At 30.1% G+C, this 23721-nt stretch overlaps 1 pseudogene; it reads right to left on the bottom strand.

Moving 5' to 3' along the window:
• Positions 1 to 2145: 2145 nt before the first annotated feature.
• On the bottom strand, positions 2146 to 23092 carry LOC137839208 (uncharacterized; annotated as a pseudogene).
• Between the last annotated feature and the right edge of the window lie 629 nt (positions 23093 to 23721).

The raw sequence follows: 23721 nt of genomic DNA, 5'->3' as shown, positions 1-23721 counted from the left end.
GGACGTTTCCTTCTGAATCAGCCAGTGTCCACTCCTTTCCCAGTTCTTTTTGAAACTCGATGGCGAAAGCCCGATCTACATAACCAAGCTATTTTTTATGAAATAAAGAAAAAAAAAGGTCAGGAAATGAAGACAATGTTGAAAAGAAGAAATTTTGGAAAAAAAATAAATATACATACTTCACCACGGCTGTTCATGCACCAAAAGACTCCTCTTGTTTGAAGTCTAATGATTTCTTCAGCACTGGGCGCCATTAAATGAGTAGTGGAGAAAACACCAATAACTCAGTAGAAGAGAAAAAGAATAATAGAGAAACCACCAGAAACAAAGTAGTAGAGCACCAGAAAAAAAGTAGGGTTAAGGATATTTTATAGAAGATTTGGTAGAAATGAGTACGGTTGTTGGGAAGCGAAATATTTAATATTTAATGTTTAATGTTGAAATGATTATCTATATCTACCAAATCTGATAGGGAAGAGGAATGAATATTTTGAGAAATGTGTAAGAGAGATTACATTAGCCATGTGTATCTGAAAAAATACAAAATCAAGCAAGTCAGACTAAATTAAAAAAAGTACAATCTGAAAAATTGTGAGTTGATTGCTATCAGATACATGGAAAGCACGCATGTATCAATAAATAAAGCCTTTAAATATTTTTTTTTTATTTTAAAAAATTGTTTTATTTAATAAATATTTTTGAATAATGAATTTGTTCATTTTTAAGAAGTTTGATGATGAGAAATATAACATAAAAAGAATTCGTCCCAGAAAAAAAATCAATTCTCACAACATATAATGATTTGACATAAATAATAATAATAATAATAATAATAATAATAATAATAATAATAATAAGCATGTAAATCCAACAGTTAAAATTTAAATAATTTATAAAATAAATGATTGTTTAAAAAAATAAATTTTGAAATCCTTAAATTTGGAAATTGGGATGAAATAATTACCTGCTTCACGAACTCTGCATAGGAAAAAGCAATTAAATTTCGAAAAAAGTTCTGCATAGGAAAAAGCAATTAAATTTCGAAAAAAGTGTATCAGGAAAATAAAAAGGGCACACTCTATCTCAAAAAGAATAAAATAAATTATTGACTTAATTAGTCTGATACCTATTTAATGCAACCATTTATCAATAAACAAAAGGCTTGAAAATAAGAAATGATCTACCTTTTATCTTGTTGACCATAATGTTGATATAATATGAGCACAATAACTTATATAATCATTTAAGGTATAAGTTATGATTTAAGATATAATTTGAGCACACTAACACATTACACAAAGAAATTAAAAGTGTCCAAATAGTAAAAACGCTAAAAATTAATAAAACACATAGTTATTACTAATAAAACAAACTGTTAAAATGTACACAAAAATGATGACAATACCTGTAAAGGTTCTTGAAACAAATAACGCACCTGAAATATTCTAGATAAAAAAAATTTATATCACTTATAAAAAAAATACTGATTAAAATAAGATAATAATAAAAATTTATATATATAATATATAAACGTATTGAAATTTAAGAAATTGTTTTAACTCTAATATTAACAGTACCTGAAACATTGTGTCCTGTGGTGAGACCAAAACATTATACAAAGAAATGTGCAATAGTAATTCTACAAATCATCAAAATATAGTATGAATATAAATTAAATAATATGCAGAGAGTAATGAATATACTGCAAAACTGTCCAAGCAGTGCTAATACTACATCAAATTTCTTCATTAAAATTACTTCCTTTTGAATCAATGTTGATATTTGTCCTTAATATCTTGAATGAGATATGATCATCCAGTACGCAACCCTCAATAGAATTTGACTCCATAAATCAAGAATTTCTTCACATTGCCTTTCAAGAGCCTGAATAAAAGATTAAGTACACAAATAGGTACACGAAATTTGTAATAGTAATAATAAATTATGTAATTAATAATTTAAGTAAACATACCTCATCAAGTGCTTTACAGATTCATCATTTCTGAACTTTAATTTTACAAAACTGTTACTTCTTATAAGTAATTCCTGTAAAACATTAATTAAATTAAGCAACCTTGACAAAGATATGTCAAAATAAAAGATACGTACCATACTTTCAAGATGACCATGAATAATTGTGTCAAACAAAAGCATTGATCAAAACCTATAAGAGATAGTGTATATCAGTTCTTAAATTGTTGTTCATATATTACAAAAAAATATGATAAATAAAAATATATTTCAAATAAATAAAGAAATTTCATACCTCATATGTAACGCTGTAAGTTAATACTTCAAACATTTTCGAATATTTCTTTGTAAACCACGTTAGTAGTGAAATTTGTGGGAATACCATTATCATCCAAAATCAATATCTTCAACCCTTTCTTAGATTTTACTCTTGAAAGAGCAACATATAATTGTCCGTGTGTAAAGACTGGACGGGATAGATATAGACCAACTTTATTCAGAGTTTGACCTTGACTTTTATTTATTGTCATGGCAAAACACAAAGATATTGGAAATTGCCTTCTTTGAAACATAAATGGCAAACCTGTTTCCGAAGGAGTCAAGTTCATTCTGGGAATAAATATTTGATCACCTATATTTTTCCCAGTAATAACTTTGGCACCAATAACATTTTTTCCCAAGTGAGTTACATGTAATCTTGTTCCATTGCAAAGTCCATTGGCTTGATCAATATTTCTTAGAAGCATTATTGGAACTCCGACTTTTAATTTAACACAGTGATTGGGAATTCCAGAGCATTTGATCTCATTTAAAAATTCAGTTGTAAACCACTCAGCTTGAGCATTTTCTTGTTCTTCACATTCGCAAGGACTGTCTGAACTTAAATAAGTAACTTCAGATCCTGGTATTAATGATAAAATGAATTCATTCACTTGATCCACACATTCTTTTGTTGGACATAATATTGCACCATCATCAAAAGAATCATCAGATGTCACATTGTTTATGTAGGAGGGATAAACAAACTCAACCAACTGCAGTAAAGGTTGTTCCACATCTAAAATTAAATTCTCTTCCGGTATTTCAATCATTCCTTGTCCCAACTCATTTAACTCCATATCTCCATCTCCAATGTGAAGTATCCAATCAGCAAACTCTTTTATTTCTGTTTTACTTTGAATTGATGTATCACTCTTTAATCTCATATTCTCTGTAAGTTTTAAGATTTTGCAATGTTTCCATAAGTCAGAGTAATTTACTGTTGCCTTCACAATTTCATACTTTGATCCATTTTTGACAACAGGTAATATCTGACGAAAGTCTCCTCCCAATACAATTACTTTACCACCAAAAGGTTTAAGAGCATTTTCTTCACTTACAGCTCTCATGACATCCCTTAAAGTTCTATCTAGGGCTTCAAAACATAACCTATTAATCATTGGGGCTTCATCCCATATAATTAATTTCGTTTTGATCAACAATTTGGCCCTAAGACTTCCTTGAGGAATATTGCATGTTGACTCTTCATTTATTACAAAAGGAATGCAAAAGGTAGAATGAGCTGTTTTTCCCCCTGGAAGTAACAAAGAAGCTATATCGCTAGAAGCTACATTTAAAACAATAAACCCTTTTGATCTAAGACCAGTGGACAAAGTTTTCCACATGAAAGTTTTTCCAGTTCCCCCATAACCATATAAGAAAAAAAATCCACCAAGGTCTGACAGGACTGCTGTCATTATATTCTCATAAACTTCCACTTGCTCAGGAGTAAGAGTTTGAAAAAGAGAACAATGCATTTCAGACATTTGTATTTTGTCATAATTCAATTCATCAATAATGAATCTATTTTGATAAATAAAGGAATCAGAATGAATAGGTTCTGGCAGACTTGGAAAATCTTTCAAACACTTACCATTTGAAATTAATAACTCTTCTACTTGTAGAAGACAAAGGTTTTGAATTTGAGCATCTTCAATTCTAAGACCTAGGAAAGAAATTATATGTCATATAGCAATTATAAAATTATAAATTATAAATTTCAAATAAAATAATAAAATTATACCTGGTAGGACAAACTCCTTTCTTTTTTGGTATAAAATATCATCTGATAACAACTTCCATGTTTTGTTCCACACTTCATCTGGTCTATAATTGCATCAATAAACTCTTTATCATCTGCCAATAGCCCCATTGCATAGCATGCCTCTTTATATGTTTTGTGAATGAAACCATTAACAGTTTTGATATTATCATAGCTACAACAACCCTTTTGATAATTCAACAATAACCTCAGATAATATAATTCCCCTGACCCTGCTGGAATATATGTTAACCTTCCAATACTAAGACCATTTTTTCTTGGCTTCCACTCTCTTCTGTCTGCCATCCAAACAAAAAATCTAGGGTATTCACAGTAAGTCAAATTTTTTCCCAGTGGATAAATTTTATTAGCTTCAAACCAAGCTAAAAACATTGTTGTTTTATGTTGATTGAAGTTCAATATTTCATCAATGTTTTCATTGTCTTTAAAAACAATTGGTTGCTCGTACAATAGATGAAAAGTTAATCGTTGAACTGGAGGCCATCTATGATGGATATCAAAGGCAAATATTCTCCACACAGCTTCACATGGAGATATGTATCTACAATCATAATACTGTTTAATTTCATCAATAACTGGGGTCTCTGTAGAGTCTTTATCAGCAGTAGTAATTTTCAAATTGGCTCTATCTGGACCCTTGTTCACATATTTAAACAAATACTTGATTGAATTTGATTTGTTGCAATATTCTGTGTTAACATGGGCTTGATACCTCAGTAGTAGCAAAGGGCTATATGGCACAACATTTCTATTGTCCAACTTAATTCCATTTTTAAGAATGAATGTTCCATTATCTTGACGTTTATAACATGCATATTCATCCTCATCAATAGTAGTCAACAGTTTAAATTTCTTTGGGTAAAATTTTGAACATCTACCATTAATCATGCAAGGTGAACTTATTCGACTTACCCCGCAAGGGCCATGTATCATGTAGGTTGTCACTGCCTTTGACAATTTAGGATATAAAAATGCATCGGGTAATTCTGCAGAAATGACTCCATCAATATCTGTTGGATTTCTTAACTTATTCTCTCCATCCAACCACAGTAGTATGTGGGCATGAGGTAAACCCCTTTTTTGAAATTCCACAGTGTACATACCTGAAAGAATATGAAAAAAATTCTTCAAAATGTAATACATAATAATAAATCAAACAAACTGTTAAATATGGGTTAATGCGGATTACCTGCATTAACTTTGCCAAAATAGTCATTTTTTTTGAAGTCAATCATCATTTGATCTAATTTCATCTTGAAAACTCTACAAACAATGTCTGGCCTATCAGCAGCAGTTAATCCTTTTGAGGTAACAAAGTCACGTATTTCTGACCAATTTACGTTGCAGGTAATAGTGATAAATAAATCCGGATATCCAAATGTTTTGCAAATGGCCATAGCATCTTGGCAATTGTTGAACATATATCTCATTCCTCCTGTAAAAGATGAAGGTAAAACTATCCGCTTTCCAATTGCAGAGGAATTTGTTTCTCCTCGATTCATTGCTTCTTGTACGCCTTGCAAAATATCACAACGGATTGTTTTTTGGTTTAGCCTTATAAAAGACAATCTTTGAGCTTCAACCATTGTATATGCATCAACCAAAAATTGTTGAAACAATCGACGTGAATGGACTATATTCCCAAACTCCACATTTCTTTCTTGAATTCTAAATGCAATAAATTCCCTTAATGAAATACGACTTCTCTTACGTTCTCTGCTGTTACTTCCAGAATTCCGTATTGAAATCTGTTCTTGATACCCATCCTCTCCAAAGGGGAATATTAATGGATATTGTAATGGAATAAAGGTTGTATGTGTTTCATGGAGTCTATACATTTGTCCTGAATATTTTTTCACTATGATATCTCGCCCTACTTCCATGTTGCTCATATCACCCACAATTAATGCAGCTATCTCATCTGTTGTAGGGGTATTGTACACTCTTGGATCTTTGCATCGGTGTCTAAATAACCTCAATGCAAAATCTGAATTTACATCATCATGTAGAAATTCTCTTACTCTTCTAAAAGTTTTGGCCAAAACATTGTTGTCATCAATCATCTTGGTAAGATCTTCAATCAAGGATTTGTCAAACGTCACATTTTTCACTTTTGACCTACATGCAATTTTTAAAAATATATCATTAAAAATAATCTTTGAATTAATCCAGTAAATAGAAAGTAAGTCATTAAAGTAACTAAAAATAACACATACCCAAAGTGAGATAATCTATTTGACACTTCATTTTGAGTGTCATATATGTAAAGTTGTGCAAACTTAGGAGATGATCCACTATTGGGGAGCAAGCTTCCAATCCTATGATAGTTTTGTCCATGCAGAATAAATTGAGGAGGGCCAGATCCATCATTTATCGAAGAGTGAATATTCCCTCCAATTGAAGTAAATGAAAACATACTATTGTAACTTCTAATATTTTGTAGATAGTGTTGACTTCGACTATCTTTCCCATTTAATAAATCTAACAGCAATTTAGGAGGTTTTTGTAAGAAAGGGAGTTGTACTTTTCCCTTTTGACAACAAATAGAAAAATCAACCTTAACATAAATCTTAGATTTCTGAGATCTTTCTTCATACCAAACCTCGCCCAAGCAGTATTCACATTGAATAGTAGGTTGTCCAAATTCAACAATAGCTATTTTCAGAAAATTAAGAAAGGTGATCTATTACTTTTCTGATATAAATTGATTTAGTTTGATGAAGAAGTGAAGAAGTTATAGTTAAAGATATGCACCTTTATTTTTAGCTTTTGAATATAATTCAGAACTAAAAACTTGTCTGGTGTCATCTGAAACAAAAAATAATAAAAGAAAGTGGTTGTTACAAAATTAAAAAAAAGAATTATAAATTAACAATTTTTAGTACCATTATTTTCTTCATTTTGGATATCTTGGTCAAAATTCAATCTCTGAGTCACTGATTCAATGATTTCAACACTGTGTGTACCGGACTTGTTATGTAAGTTTAGTGTGTTACTAAATACATACCCTAAACTCCCTGCAACTGAATTACCTGGAGAAAATATGTTCCAAAGCAACAAATAATTAGTACTAAAACATGAGTATGATTTTGAAATTTAATTGACAAAAAAGATCAACGAAAAATCATTTACATTGGTTTCCTGAACTAACCTTGAAATTTATGGGTAGTACAAATTGTTTGTAAACATGACAATGATTGAGAAGTTGCATCCATCACGTTCACATGACTCTTAGGGGTCACTAATTGCAAAACACAATGATTTTTGTTAAAAAAGTGTTTTTCATTAAATGAATTTTCATTCAGTCTATATTTCTACTACCTCTAGCTTGATCACCCTTTTGCAGCTTTACCCAAATGTGCACAAAATCAAAGATTTTTTTTTTTTTTCAAAAAATAAAGAAATAAAATTATAATGTGCCATTGCTAGATATTTTAATCAAATATAACGAATCATTGATCGTAAACTAACCATGAGGAAGTTGAGTGAGGGTAATGTCTCCATGAGTAATTGTTTGCATTGATGACATTGCTTTGGTAGTAGAATTCATCATGTTTAAGTGATTTTTAGGAGTAAGCTGATGAGAAGAAAGGAAATTTGAGCCTGTAATTCCAGATGTCTGAGAATCAAAATCCTGACTTGATTTAAGAGTACTTTGACCTAAAACAAAAACTTTCAATGAGTGATCGAATAAGATAAATCAATTAACATCAGTATATAAGAACTTATAAATTATTTTACATTAAACTTAATCTTAGAAAAATGATTTGAAGAACTTTAGCATTTGAGTGTGTTTGAACCATATATATATGATAATTATTACTACTTAATGATTTCAGTTGATTTAGAAAAAATATAGTAAAACATAAATTAGTACTATAATTGTAATGAAAACAGTTGAATTATCCATTAAAACTAACCATGAAGTTGCACCGTAAGCCCAAATTCTTCATTACTAATTGTACTCATTGATGATAATACTTTTGGAATTGAATGCATGGTGTTGAATTCATTGTCAGGAGTCAGTTTTGCACAGATAGAATCATTTATGCTTGTATTTTGAGAACTTTGACACAAAAATTTCTTACTTGAGTTCACAATAGTTTGACCTACAAAAAAATAAATTAGGCATAAGATTTGACTTTAGTAATATAATTACAAATTTCATTGAATGACATATTGCGAGAGTTAAATGAAATAAAATGTCATTGTTATTACCTCTTGTTGGATTAACCTTTTCTCGCTGACCATAAATGAAGTTTCCCTCTTCTACCTTTGCAGATTTGGCAACATCTGATTAATAATAAAAAAAAATGATTCCACAAAAACAGTATATATAAAAATTCAAATGTTTATTGATGTAGTATTAGTTTAAATTGTTATGAATAAAATTTATAATACGTTTTCACTAACCTTGAAGCAATTCTAAATTACTAACAGTACTCATTGATGACAATACTTTGGTTGCTGAATGCATTAATTGATTGTTGGGAGTAAACTTCTCATAAACTGGGATATTTGTTATCATAATTCCTGATGTTGGAGAACCAAGATCTTCACATGAGTTAGGAGTACTTCCACCTGCAACAATAAGTCATAATTGGTGATAAATAAGGTAAAGGGATGACAAATAATGCTAATTATATTTTAAATCTAAATTTAAATCTAAATATATATAAAAATAAGGTATTTAGGTTTCACTACCTGTTGTTTTAACTTTTTTGCTGCGCAGTTCATATAATATATTTCTTCTTTTTCTTCTGTTATATTTTCCATTATCAGCATCGAGAACTAAAATAAAAAAAAATTACAACGAAAATCATATATAAATAGGATAAAGTACTTTGAAAGTAAAGAATATTCTTAAAGTTATACTTACCATTGTTGGAATCAGATATGCATGTTGTGTTTGGATTTTGATTCTCTGGAGAATAAAACCCATGTAAAATAATAAGCTGTTAAAAACTATAACATGCAATCTATTTTTTATATATTTTTACCATAAATTGTGTTGAGAGTTGATTCACTCTTACATCATAAGTGATTATTAACTTCTTTTATGAACCTAATTTTTAAATATATATAATAAAAAAATTAGATAACAGTAAAGTTAACTTCATAGAATTATGAGTTAAGTGTATTGCATTTGGATTAACTTGTTTAAAAATAAAAATACATGGATAAATTTTGACATTTAGTATTATTAATGATAAAAAAAAAAGTAATTATGTTGACTACCTGTTGTTTTGACATTCTCTCTTCGCAATTCATACAATATATTTTTTCTTTTTCTTCTGGCATCTTTTCCATTATCAGCTGCTAGCACTAAAAAAAAAAAATTACAGTGAAAATGATAAATAAATAACATAGAGTACTTTGAAGTAAACAATATGCTTAAACTTATGCTTACTATTGCGGGATTCAGATATGCATGTTGTGTTTGGATTTTGATTCTCTGGAAAATAAAAATCATTTAAAAAAATAGGTCAAATCATAAACAAACAATAAATCTATTAAGAACTATAACATACCATTTATTTTTTATATATTTTTACCATAAATTGGCGTGACAGTTGATTATATATAGATCATAATAGACTATGAAATTGTTTTCTAAAAATAATTTTGAAATATATATCTATATCTATATGTATGTATATATGACACTTAAAAATATAAATATACATTGTAGTTGGTATACCTAATGCATTAGAATTTGTTTGAGAAAGGCTAAGAATGCTATTTCTTCTATTAATATTTTCCTTCAGTTTCTCCATAACTATTGAAAGTTGAATGACTGAACTTCAGGGAGTATTGTAGTAAGAACAAATATTTTCAGCCATAAAAGTATGTACTGTTTTCAGCAGTAAGTATGTAAAATATATTGTTCACAGTAGCTTTGTTTTGGCTGTTTGTTTTGGCGCCAATTTTGACGATATATGGTCACGCACGGGACTCCCTTTTATGTTATTACTTTGACATAATAAATTTATTAATTAACTATTAAAATATTGAAAAAAAAATGTGTAATATTTTTATATAATAATCATATCTATTTATATAATTATATAATAATTATATTTAATACTTAAAAATGTTAAACCAAAAATTTACCTTCCAAAAGGGATAACACTTGCACAATTTTTCTATATTTTGCATAATAAACAATCAAACTTCGAAATGTAAGAAGAATAAAAAATTTAAAAATTTAGGTAGTATCAATGTTCGATGAAGAAATGCATGTGTAGAAGTTGTTGTGAAAAAGGGGAACTTAACTTTTAAGATATGAAAACAAATTCCTATTCCAGTGCAAAAGAACAACGTTCTACTTTAAGCATTCTCATTAATGAATTGTTGGTTGACTTTTGAAAGAGGAAACCTGCAGGGAATAAATTTATCAGATTGTATATATAATAATATATATAGTAAATAATAAATATAGTAATATATCTGGACGGACATTTATCTAGGAACAATCATCTCTTAAAACACAGATGAACGAAGCAACCTCCAAAAACAGAAACATAAAGTACATCAATATACCCTGATCCGACAACCCTATTAAGCAAAAAAAAGGAACTTTGGCTAACTATCTTTTGCACCATTCTAGAACAGCTTTTCTGTTTAACAAAAAAAAAGGAATTCTTCCATTGGATATATCTGAAATAATACACAACATGCAAAAACATGTAGTATATGTATACCGCAAAAAAAAAGTGACTAAAACAGATATTCTCATTTTGTATTTACTAATTTCACTAAAACAGAACTTAAAATAATTATTATACCTTAAATCTGTGAACTTAAAACATTTAAAAATGGAAACTTTAATCAATATTTAGGGTTAGGATGAAAAAAGATCCAAACTTTAATTACCTTTTCCATTCCATGGATACCTCTACAGTGCCTATTTTTACCAAGTTCTATACTGGGAAATCAAAGAAGAAGAGAAAGAGTTTTTATGTCTTAAATGCATGCACCTTTAATTAATATTTATGGTCGGAATGAAAAAAATCCAAGCTTTAATTACCTTTTCCGTTCTAAAGCGTTTGAGTTGTACCTCCCAGAACCAAGCAGAAACATAGTACACCATGGAGAGCAGATCTGGTATCTGATATCTAATATAATAAACAAAAAGAAGATGTTGAGACAAAGATTGTTTCTAAAATGTAAAAAATAGATATTAGTTGGCTTATGAATGTCGAAGAAGATGAAGATGATAAGGGACAAATGAGTTTGAACTAATAGAACCAACTTTATGTGCTTTCCCAGAAACTTCTTCATTCATTTTGTTAATGATTTACACTGAAAATTGTGTTCTTAAGTTATTTTGAATCTGCACTAATATTATATTTATTTTAATTTGTTTTTATTTTTATTTTTTAATTTAACTTCGAAATTTGTAGTCAGTGGAACTGATGATTACTTGAAAGTTCTGGAATTCTTAAATAATACTTTATACAACTTTTTATTATTTTAAAATAAGATATATTTCCTTTCTTCGAATTTTTTAATTTTTCTTAATAATATTTTTATGCTATTTAACATTTTAACTGTTTTTTTTATTGAACTTTAACATTATAATAAGTCTGGTTAAATATAAAAATTCTGAAAGTGAAGAATATATAAATATAGAAATATAGAAATAGTGAAATTCAGAAGTTTAAATTTAATTTAATTAAATTAAATATAATACACACAAAAATTAACATTAAAATTACATAATTTTACAATGACTTGTAAATTACAATACATTACAATTTAAACTAATTTAAATTAAATAAAACGATTTCTTATACTATGTTCCCATAAGATATATATACATAAAAAATAAAGTATTAAAGACCAACTTCCTTCGTTAAGTTGAACCTGCAAAAAAAATACTGCAAAATAATTATTGCAAGTAAAAGTATAATTCATTACATTATATCAAATCAAGTCCTTGTAAATAAAAAAATGTGTGTTTCTTCCAATAGAAACAGATTGTAGGCAAATTCATATTGAACTATGAAGTCACCTCTAGAAATAAATAAGAAATATTTTGAAAATGAAATAGTATTCATAAAAATTTTAAAAAATTAGAAAAATAATACCGAAAAACAAACAAATGTACATCAAAAGGTTTCGAGATAAAAAAAAATAGTTAATATAGCAATAACTAATAACCTAATAATTAATAATTAATAATAAAAAATATAAACATAAACATTGTATAGAAAATCCAATTAATATGCATGCATTCAAAAATATAAAACAGGCTTATGATTTTTTTAATATACTAGCAATTCTTATAGCATTGAGCATATTTAGAAATGCCAACGCATTATTAATATGCCAGATAAGAAATGAAAAATTAAAAGCATATATATATATATATATATATACATATTGAAACGAAAGAAACACTAAACAATAAATACAAAGAAATAAGATGAGCTAATTAAACAGAACCACAATGAAATAAAAATAAAGAGTAAACAAAATAAACTGTTCTTGTTTCCTCAAAGTGGAAACTGGATACTTCCCAACAAAAAGAAGCAATACTTGCAAAAATAAATTAACTTAAACAAACTAATATAGTTCAAAACAATAACTGATTATCCTAAGCACTAAGTCTTTTGTAGTGACACGTCTTCAGTAGTAGAACCCTGATATCAGAAGAGGGCTTCTTGTTACATTCAAATATAATTTTGTCATCTTCACGAATAGAATGAAGACGAAAAAATTGTTTCCACCCGTTACAGAGTGTAACGCTTCTGGAAGGAAACCTGGACTTGAAAATGGTGCATTCAACAGCTTCTAGCCATCCATGTAGATTAACCTTCTTGAACTTCCCTCTACGAATATATTCAGAAAAAGGAGAAGGCAGATCCTTAAACAATAACGAAAATATTAGTTAATAATTAGTTAATAAAAGAAATAGAATATATTAATATCCATTTAAAAAGAAAGGATGGTAAACTTACCACATATCCTCCAAAGACCTGTTTTGAACTCAACTTTAAGCCAAAATGTATAAAGGGGCCACTGTTGAGCGGCAACCTCCCTTCAACTTCCTTCAGAAATTTTGTCAAAATCATTTCACATAACTCCCCCATAAAAACAGTTATATGGAAGGAGTTATTACCCACGTAACGGAACAATATATTGTGGTCACCTTTAAACCCATAAAAATCACTCAGACGGGACCATCCATACACAATTTGGGGACAAAGTATATCTTTGTTATAATATACTATATGAATATTGCCTTGACTGTCGCTGAGGGTCCATTCCTCCTCCAGTTCATTTTCAAACTCGATGGCGAATGCATGATCCACGTGTCCATTCTATCCATTTTAAAACCATAAAAATACTTAAAGAACTGAAAAAACTATGAAAAGTAAGGAATTTAAGAACCAAAAACATACCTCCCCACGAATGTTAACTGTTGTAAATAAACCTTTCCCACAAAGTTTTACGATCTCTTCAGGAATGACAGCCATGACAATGAGAAAAAGAAAGATGAAGATAATGGAAGTAGGGAAGAAGTATAAAAGACTAATAGCAATAGGTTTCTGAGTAATAGAAAGCCCTACGTTACTTATATATAGCAATCATACCTTTTCAGTCCCAAATCTATGCTAAATTTCCTCTGAAGCAACATGTCTTTTCAGTTACTAAATTAAATAATTAAAAAAATAATTAAAATCAAATAATGATAGTAAAATAAATTAAGAAAAAATATTCATAATTAATAATGAAATAATATTAAAGTAAAAAAAATGAATATGAAAAGACAAAACTTTAAAAAGCATAGTAGGTTAGGTGTTAGCTGTAATTATTCTTTGACGTTTCCATTTTACATTGCCTTATACAACAGTGTTTTTTCAGTTTAAATAAGTTATTAACAAAATAAAAAATTAATAAAAATACAACTATTTCAATAGATAAATAAAATGAATATTAATGACACGTATAATTAATAATTAATTAGCATTATATAATAATAAATTAAAATAGTTAACATAAAACTGTATTATATATAAATAAATAAATAAATAATAAATAAATAAATATATACATAAATAAATATATACATAAGTATAAAATAAATATAATATAAAATATATTAAACATATTAAATATTATTAATATATCATATTATATATATACATATAATTAAATTAAATACTTAAACCCTAACGTCTAAAATTAAATAACATACATGTAATTAAAATTTAAAATTGAAAATATAATTTCATATTGAATTTAAAATATAATATTTTTAATTTCTGTAATTATTACTTCTATCCATAATTTTTAATAAATTAGTCTTGGAAGATGAAATGAATACTTTGAAAAAAGTGTAAAAGATATAGAAGAGACAGTTTATGCAAAAATAAAAAATAAAAAATGAAGTGATGCATTAATTGCTCTGACACGTAGTTAATGCTATCCTCTATATCCGTTTGAATTCTTAGAGGTTGAGTGTAAGGTGAATTTTTTTTAAAAAAAATTCTTTCTCGTAAGGACAAACATATCATTACACAAAGATTTATTTCTTATCACATACTAAGATATTATGTATAAAAAATGAATTGACGAAAAAAAGAATAACTCTAATAAAGGAAAACAATACCTGTAATAAAGGAAAAAATTCCCTGGAAAAGGAAAAGAATATTTCAATAACCTTCACAAAAAAAACACAAATTATAATTATTAAAATATTATATAATTCTATATAAATTTATGAATTAAAGAAAAAGTAAAAGTTGAGGCACTTACCATTACGATTCTGATATTTAATGAAAGAACCATTGTTACAAAATAGAATTACAAAAAGTATGCAATAATATGAATTACACAAAAACAAACTCATTAAATAAATTAAAATGTAGACATAAAATTGAAAAAAAAAACAAAAATATAACAACTTCAAAATGAACTATAAAATCAGTACGTACCTCAAAGATAATGTCAACATATGAAACTAACAATATTACATAAACAGTTTTAAAAATAGAATTGTAATGATACATCATAACATGTTCTACATAGAAATTAAAGAAAGCCCACAATACATGAAAATAGATCATTCAAGTTACAAAACGTTAGAGAAATAGTATGAAATTATAGTACTTCCTTTTCGATCTTGATATTTTTCCTTAATACCCTAAGCGGGATATCATCATCAGGTGTGTGAGCAGGTGAAGCAAAATCTCTTGTAACCCGTGGAGCAACAAATTCAGTAGCAGTACCTAACACACTATCTGATGTGATTCCAATAGCCACATAGAACAAGATTCTTGACATTTTTAGGAATCACCTTGAGCTGGAAAATATAGAGGCACTTTTCTTAGAGTTGGATCATGGTTCTAAGACAAGAACTCACCAATAACTAGCACCAAATCCCAAACTCATTTGGATGAACCAAATATTGTCAAATTGAATCAACAAAGATATGAAAACTGGAATGACCGAACAGATTTAAACAACAAAACAGAACAAGTGCTGGAAAATAGAAAAACCGAAACTGAAAAACTCAAGAACACAAAGCAACATGAACAATTGAAGAAGCAGAAAGGAAGGAGAAGAGAATGCTCATGAAGATGGAAGGAGGATGGATGATCTCGCCACTAGAAGTGTGGAATGCTCCTAGATGAGAGTGATGCCGCCACTTGAGGACTCCATTGATCCATCAAGATAAGACTAGAGAAGAAGGCTCCAAAAGCTCTCCAAAGGTCACTCAAAATTTGAGTAGAGTTTTCTTAGATTAATTCCAATCTGAATTTTACAAAGAGAGCACCTCTATTTATAGCCTAAGGTGCTGAAATGTAAGCTACACAAATTCAAAAAAAAACTCCCTCCCAAAAAGTTTCTAGAATTTGCGCCTAAAACAAGGCATGAGGAAGGTGTGATCCTTTCTCTCACTTTGGCACCTCCTTATTTACTCCTACACCTATCTACTAATACACCCCCCTAAGACTCTTAACTAAAGACTAAAAGATGCTTTAACAATAGAGGTTTCTAATGTTTCCCTCTAAGCACCTTTCTAAACAATATTTATTTAAAACTTGGCCTTGCCCTTCATGGGATGGTCTTTGGGCTTTTGTGGGCTTTGGGCTTTTGTGGGCTTTGTCCTTCTTGGGCTTGGGCTTTATCTTTTGCAAAGATTAACAAGAAAAACTTTAAATGTGAAGGCGAATGATCTTGTTCTTCATTATAAAAAGCCACCTTTAGTTGATTCTCATCATACTCCCCGAGTTGGAGAGAATTCGCCCACGAATTCTGAATCCCTGCATATAACAAAGTCAGTGTACTTTTACAATCAAAAGAGTAAAAAAAAGGAATACATGACTTAGTAGAGGGAATCAAAGGGATTGCAGAAAAGGAGGTCCTATGAATCAACCAAGTTGGAAAAATTTGTTTGGGAATGATGATATTTTTTGGAAAAAGACCTCTTAAATGGTGAAACCCATTAGGAGGTATGAAAAAATCATCCCTAACATATTTTAACCAAGGTGGTGTTGAAATAGGAACCTTGGGTAATGAAAAAGATAAAGAAGAAGAAGACCTTGGAGGGTCCATTTGAGGTATAGCACGAGTCAACATGATGGATTTAGAGGAGAAAATTGTGTGACTCGGTGTAGTACTTACTTCTTTTTCTTTCTCATTTTCTCTTTTAGTTTTCATTTTTATTTGGTCCTCATGAACCTCTTTGGGAGAGAGGGGTTTTAATATAACCTTGCGCCCTAGGAAGGAAAAAGACATTGTATTGGATAGGCCATCATGTAAAACATGTCTATCATATTGCCAAGGCCTTCCCAAAAGAAGATGAGAAGCTTCCATGGGCACAACATCACATAAAACCTCATCTTTATACTTTCCTATAGCGAAGTTAATGAGGACTTGTTTATTCACCATGATTTCACCTACTTCACTAAGCCATTGTAATTTGTAGGGCTTGGTATGAGAGATAGTGGGTAAGGCTAACTTCTCCACAACTCTTGTACTAGCCACATTAGTGCAACTTCCCCCATCAATAATCAAGGAACATAACTTGTTGTTGATAAGACATCGGGTGTGAAAAATATTTTCTCTTTGAGTATCATTCAAAGATTTTGGAATTGTGCCCAACATACGTCTTACCATCAATAAGTCACCTTCACAAGGACTTTCACTCTCATTTTCACTTGATGGTCTAGAAGGTGAAGAATGCCTAGGTGAAGTGGAATCATGTTCACTAACTACAATGCCTTCATGCATGTACATACTTCTTTTAAAAGGGCAATTAGCAGCAATGTGACCATATCCCAAACATTTAAAACACTTTTGACTAGACGATTTAATTGGGGATTTAGGCCTAGAAGTAGATGGCGTAGGATCCTTGGGTTTGAAAGAAGAATCTTTGGAAGGATGTTTAGAAAAAGAATTTTTGGTTCTCCAAGACTTGGAGTAGTATCCATCATTGGAAGCATTTTTGAAAGAGTTTTTCTTAGCAAGTTGGGCTTCCACCTTCATTGCAAGATGAACTAAAGAGCCCAATGATGAATACTCTTGTAACTCAACAAAGTCTTGAATATCCTTCCTAAGACCACTCACAAACCTAGCAATCATAGCTTCCTCACTTTCCTCTAATTCAATTTTAAGCACAAGCGTTTCTAGCTCTTTATAATATTCATCCACATTTAGCGTGCCTTGTTGAAACCGTTGGAGTCTCAACATGAGGTCTTTCCTAAAATGTGGGGGCACAAATCTAGCGCGCATTTGATCCTTTAAAGAGTTCCAAGAGTCCACGGGAGGACCCTTGTGATAGATAATGTCCTTTACAATTCCATGCCACCATTTCATGGCATAATCACTAAACTCTAGGGTGGCTAGCTTAAGCTTATGCTCATCTTGGATCTCATAGATCTCAAATATTTGTTCACACTTAGCCTCCCAATCTAAATATACATTAGGATCACTTGAGCCATTGAAACAAGGAAGCTTGACCGAAGGTAGCCTAGCCTTTGCATCTTGGTAGTAGCCATTGCCATAGTGAGGTCTCTCCCCTTGGTTGTGATGTCTATGTCCAAGGAATTGGGGTGGAGTTCTCCTTCTCCTATGGTCATCTTCACGGCCAACATCATTTGAAGAAGCTCTTGAAGATGGTCTATGAGAATGATGTCCATCATGGATAGAAGGAGATGGTCTAGCTTGTTGGACCTCCATCTTTTGCATTTTCTCCTCCAACCGTCTAATGGTTCTTTGAGCTTCATGTAATTCACCAAGGATTGAAGCTTTGGAAGGAGAATTCTGCTTGTAGGATGCATCACTTGAAAATCCAGCCATTTGTAATTAAAAAACAGCAAACACACAAAAACAGCAAACAAGTTAAAAATTAGCAAAAACAGTGAGCTTTGGCAATGAAACTGCCGAAGTGAAATGAAGCTGAAAAAAGAGATCACTCTCAAAGAAACAATGTTCTTGCACCAATCTGATCTTGAGGCCTTGGAATCCTCAAATGAAATATGTCAAAGCAAGCACACCAATCTCAAGAGCAACCACCACAAAACCAATGAAACAATAAAGACAAACAAGAAAAGGTATAAGCAAGGAAAGGTAATTGCAAAAGGAATACTATATGTAAGACAAACTCAAAGAGTAAGAATGAAAGACAATCAAGAAAATAAAGAACTCAATGAGAAAAGTAGGCACACAAAAGAATAACTAAGGAAAAGCACTAGAGTAGATGAAGAAAACAAAAAATATAGCTACTGGAAATTTTTTTTTTTTTTTTTTAAAATGCAAACTGTGCTTGATATTCACTGATTTAACTGGAACGTTGTAGAGCGAACTGGATTATGAAATTTATACCACAGAAACTTCAAGATGTTAACTCAATAATGGCACTGGAATCAATTAAAAACAGTAAGCCAATTGAGAGAAATAATTTTTTTAAAATCGCTGCCAGATTACCGTATTGTTTTCGGCAGGAATGTACACTTTTTTTATTTTATTTATCATTTTTTGTGTACTTCATATTTTTGGATGATTCTTTTTTCTATTATTTTCTAACACTTTGAATATCTCAAATCCAGAATTTCAGAATTTTACAGTACGTAAATCAGTTGCAATAAGGAAAAACAGTAAGCACTTTTTTTCAGAAACAGAGGAATCCTAATAGGAATAAAAAACAGGATGATGAACTAGCAAAGACATAATAGAAAATGATGTATTGGAACTTGTATAGGTCTAGAATACAAGTATGAACTCAATTCTAAAAAGAAAATGCACAAAGGATCAACATCAATTCAGAAAATTATATGACACCAAAGCAAGAAACAATCAAAACAATAAAAGTACTACTAGAAGTAATGACATATATGGAATAACATGACTAAGACAAAACTTGACATGATTACAAAATTAAAAGACACAACACAAATTGTAACAAGTGAAAGGAAGCTTAAGGTAAACTCTAGGAAGGATAATGCCATTCCAAAAGAGCAACCATACTCATAAGAATTATGAGTGCCATAAACCTTTCCACAAACACATGGAGCAAAAGAAAAACAGCAAGAATACTCAATTAAAATTCTAAAACAGAAACTTAAATTGCAAGAAATTAAAAAGAGCTCTTGAAATAAAGTGCACACAACTCAACAATTAAACAAGAAGAACCTAAGACTCATGATACCACATGATGTGATTCCAATAGCCACATAGAACAAGATTCTTGACATTTTTAGGAATCACCTTGAGCTGGAAAATATAGAGGCACTTTTCTTAGAGTTGGATCATGGTTCTAAGACAAGAACTCACCAATAACTAGCACCAAATCCCAAACTCATTTGGATGAACCAAATATTGTCAAATTGAATCAACAAAGATATGAAAACTGGAATGACCGAACAGATTTAAACAACAAAACAGAACAAGTGCTGGAAAATAGAAAAACCGAAACTGAAAAACTCAAGAACACAAAGCAACATGAACAATTGAAGAAGCAGAAAGGAAGGAGAAGAGAATGCTCATGAAGATGGAAGGAGGATGGATGATCTCGCCACTAGAAGTGTGGAATGCTCCTAGATGAGAGTGATGCCGCCACTTGAGGACTCCATTGATCCATCAAGATAAGACTAGAGAAGAAGGCTCCAAAAGCTCTCCAAAGGTCACTCAAAATTTGAGTAGAGTTTTCTTAGATTAATTCCAATCTGAATTTTACAAAGAGAGCACCTCTATTTATAGCCTAAGGTGCTGAAATGTAAGCTACACAAATTCAAAAAAAACTCCCTCCCAAAAAGTTTCTAGAATTTGCGCCTAAAACAAGGCATGAGGAAGGTGTGATCCTTTCTCTCACTTTGGCACCTCCTTATTTACTCCTACACCTATCTACTAATACACCCCCCCTAAGACTCTTAACTAAAGACTAAAAGATGCTTTAACAATAGAGGTTTCTAATGTTTCCCTCTAAGCACCTTTCTAAACAATATTTATTTAAAACTTGGCCTTGCCCTTCATGGGATGGTCTTTGGGCTTTTGTGGGCTTTGGGCTTTTGTGGGCTTTGTCCTTCTTGGGCTTGGGCTTTATCTTTTGCAAAGATTAACAAGAAAAACTTTAAATGTGAAGGCGAATGATCTTGTTCTTCATTATAAAAAGCCACCTTTAGACTATCACTGCCTAAATCAATAGTTTTAGATTGCAATTCCGCAGCTTCAGTGGAGAATTTATTAAATAAATCCTGCGATGATAGCAAAACATATTAGTAAGAGTAAATTATTCACTTTTTTAACTTAATACTTTAAATGATAATTACCTGAGAAAGTGGTACAGAAGACTCATCCTGTTGGACATCTTTAATAGTACACAGTCGTTTCTTCTGAGAATGAAGTTCCTTCACAAAATGATAAGTAAATTAAATTAAGCAAAAACAGTATAAATAACGAATTTAAGGGTAAAATGTAAGTAAGAATACACTCAAATTAGGAAACATACCACATTTTCAACACGACCTTCACAAAACCTTTGTATAGTACTATCATCAATACAAACTTTTTTGACACGAAATGATTGATCAAACCTAAGAGATTGATCTTTAACACAACCAACTTTAAACAACCCAACTTTGTCAATCAAAAGATCAAAGTCTTTTGGTAGTACACCAGAATCACCGTTCTAAATATTAAAAAAAAATATCAATTAATATAATAACCTTTTCTTAAATGCATAAATAAACAAATGCATGGTTCGATAATTTACCTTATCATGACTTTCAAATAATTCGGCGCAAGATTTATTGATCAGTGTAGTGGCATCCCTGTCAAATAGAACGAAAGTCGTAGAATCCGTTTCATCAATCACTCGCAGCTTCAGCTTATACCTGAAATATAAAATACAGAAAGGTTTACAAATTATATCTATAATTTAACGAAAATAATTAATAGTTAATTATTAACAAATTATTAATTAAAATAAGTAAAAATAATTAATATAATAATATAATAAGTAATAAGTATTAAGAAATATGTAATATGTAATTAAAAATAAATTCATGCAAGTACAAACACTACCTCTGTTGGACTTTGATAACATGTTTGTTACATTTCTCACAAAAAAACATTTTGGAATCAGGGTAAACAGCTTTACCGCATAAGCAAGCTGTGTACCACCAATCGTCATCAGACACAATATGTTTTATTGTAGCTAAGATAACAAAAGTGCTTTCCTGTAAAAAGAAAAAAAAAATGATCTTCAAATATTAATAATCGATTTCAATACACTGTTAAAAAACATTAGTAATACCTCTTTGCAATCTTTCAGGCCTTGAATAGTATTTCTATGAATGAAGGTGATGAATTCATCCTCAACATTCTGTTTTCCAAAGTCACACAATTGACTGAGTCCCTGTGTAGGAGAATCCGTACTTTCAATCATCCTACAGATGTAAAAGTTGTAGTTAGAAAGGTTCATACATTTTAATTATCGAAAAATAATATATTAAACTAACCTTTTCTTGAGTTCGGTTGCATCTTTGGACTTATCATTATATATTATTTTCGTACATTCCAAGCAATTTTGTATAAAAACCTTGTCTACATTAAAATTAAAATATAATGTAAATAAAATAATAAAATAAAAAATATAAATAAATTAGAAATTCAACACTTGACATACCCTGGAAAATTTTGACTTTAGCAAAATGCACACTGATGACAATATTTTCCAGCTCTCCAGATGACAAAAATGCATTGAGCTCATCAACATAGTTACCAAATAAAGTACACTCAATGCGGTAGCTGTTGTAAATTAAAATTACAATTGTAAGAACAAATATTTTGGATTAGTTATGGTACAAAATATTAGCTTACCCATCAGCTTCAATAGAAATTGCATTTAACTTAGTTGTTGACCCTGATCTATTCAGCTCTCTTTCAGTTCCCACACCAGTTAATATTCCAATAACATCTGTAAAAACATATTCATTTAAAAACATGTTCAAACAAATCTGTTGAAGTAAAAGAATATTACTAACCGACTAAGTAGTCCGTATCAAATCCAGGCGCCTTTAACACATAAATTGGTGTGTAATGAGGTTTTGGACATGAGACCAGATCATTACCAATAGAGCTTACTTTGGTTCCAAACTGAAAATTGATTTTGTATTGGTGACAGGTAGTGCGATAAGATCCTGAATTAGAAGACACACTAAAGAAATTGAAGGAATAAACTTTATCCTCAAAAATATCATTTTGAAATTTATAAATTAGAGTTCTTCTAACGGAAACATGAATTCTATCACCCTGAAAGATAGCAACAAACATTAAGCATGATTAATAAAAATGACATTAAACTGTAATAAAAAAAATATGGAAGAAAATGATAAAGTATTTTACATCTTTGTCTTGTATGACCATTTCCATGGAGAATGGAAACTTTGTTTTCTTGAAATCAGAAACAAACCACAAACGTATAACCCTTGCTATCAGGATCCAATTTTCACTTTGTGGATTAACATCTTTCACACAATTTGTATTTTGTCTTGACACAGACATTGTAAGGGTGACCTTTGAGTAAAAGGAAAATGTAGAATGCAATGGTCAATGTGAAACACAAAACATACCCATATATATACTGAGGAGGTGGTAAGGAATTATTTTCAAAAATATCAAAAAAACAAATTTACAATTTCAATGAATGACAAAAAGAAAGTTAAGCATGTCAGGTTTCATACAGAAGAGATTAAGCCTATAAAAAATCGAAACTGTAAAAAGGGCAAACCTTTAAACTTCAAGGATTGCGATTAATGAAATTGTGGTTTGAATTTGAAAAGTAAGGTTGAAAGTACACAATTTTTGAAATTGCCAGCATGATCGGAAAACCCTACTTTGCAAAGAAATGGAATTTTAGGTACGTTTTCAAAGGAGATTTGAAAAATAGGATTCTTGTTTAGCACAAAAAAAACCCTTACTTTGAAATTTCTGAAATAATACACAGATAGACAGAAAGTGGAAACCCTAACAGAGAAATCTTACCAATTTCATATAACCATAGACTCTTGCTTTTGCATGCGGACGAAAGAAGGAAAAAATCTTTCCTTGGTGCTTGATATACTGGGGAATCAATTTGAAAACATGAAAATCAAGAAACAAACCTATAAAAGTAGCGGTGTCGTTGACAGATT

Source organism: Phaseolus vulgaris, chromosome 3 (genome assembly GCF_000499845.2).
Source record: "Phaseolus vulgaris cultivar G19833 chromosome 3, P. vulgaris v2.0, whole genome shotgun sequence".
Lineage (NCBI taxonomy): Eukaryota > Viridiplantae > Streptophyta > Magnoliopsida > Fabales > Fabaceae > Phaseolus > Phaseolus vulgaris.
The sequence above is the reverse complement of the archived record's forward strand: the minus strand, read 5'-3'. Positions and strand labels throughout refer to the sequence as shown.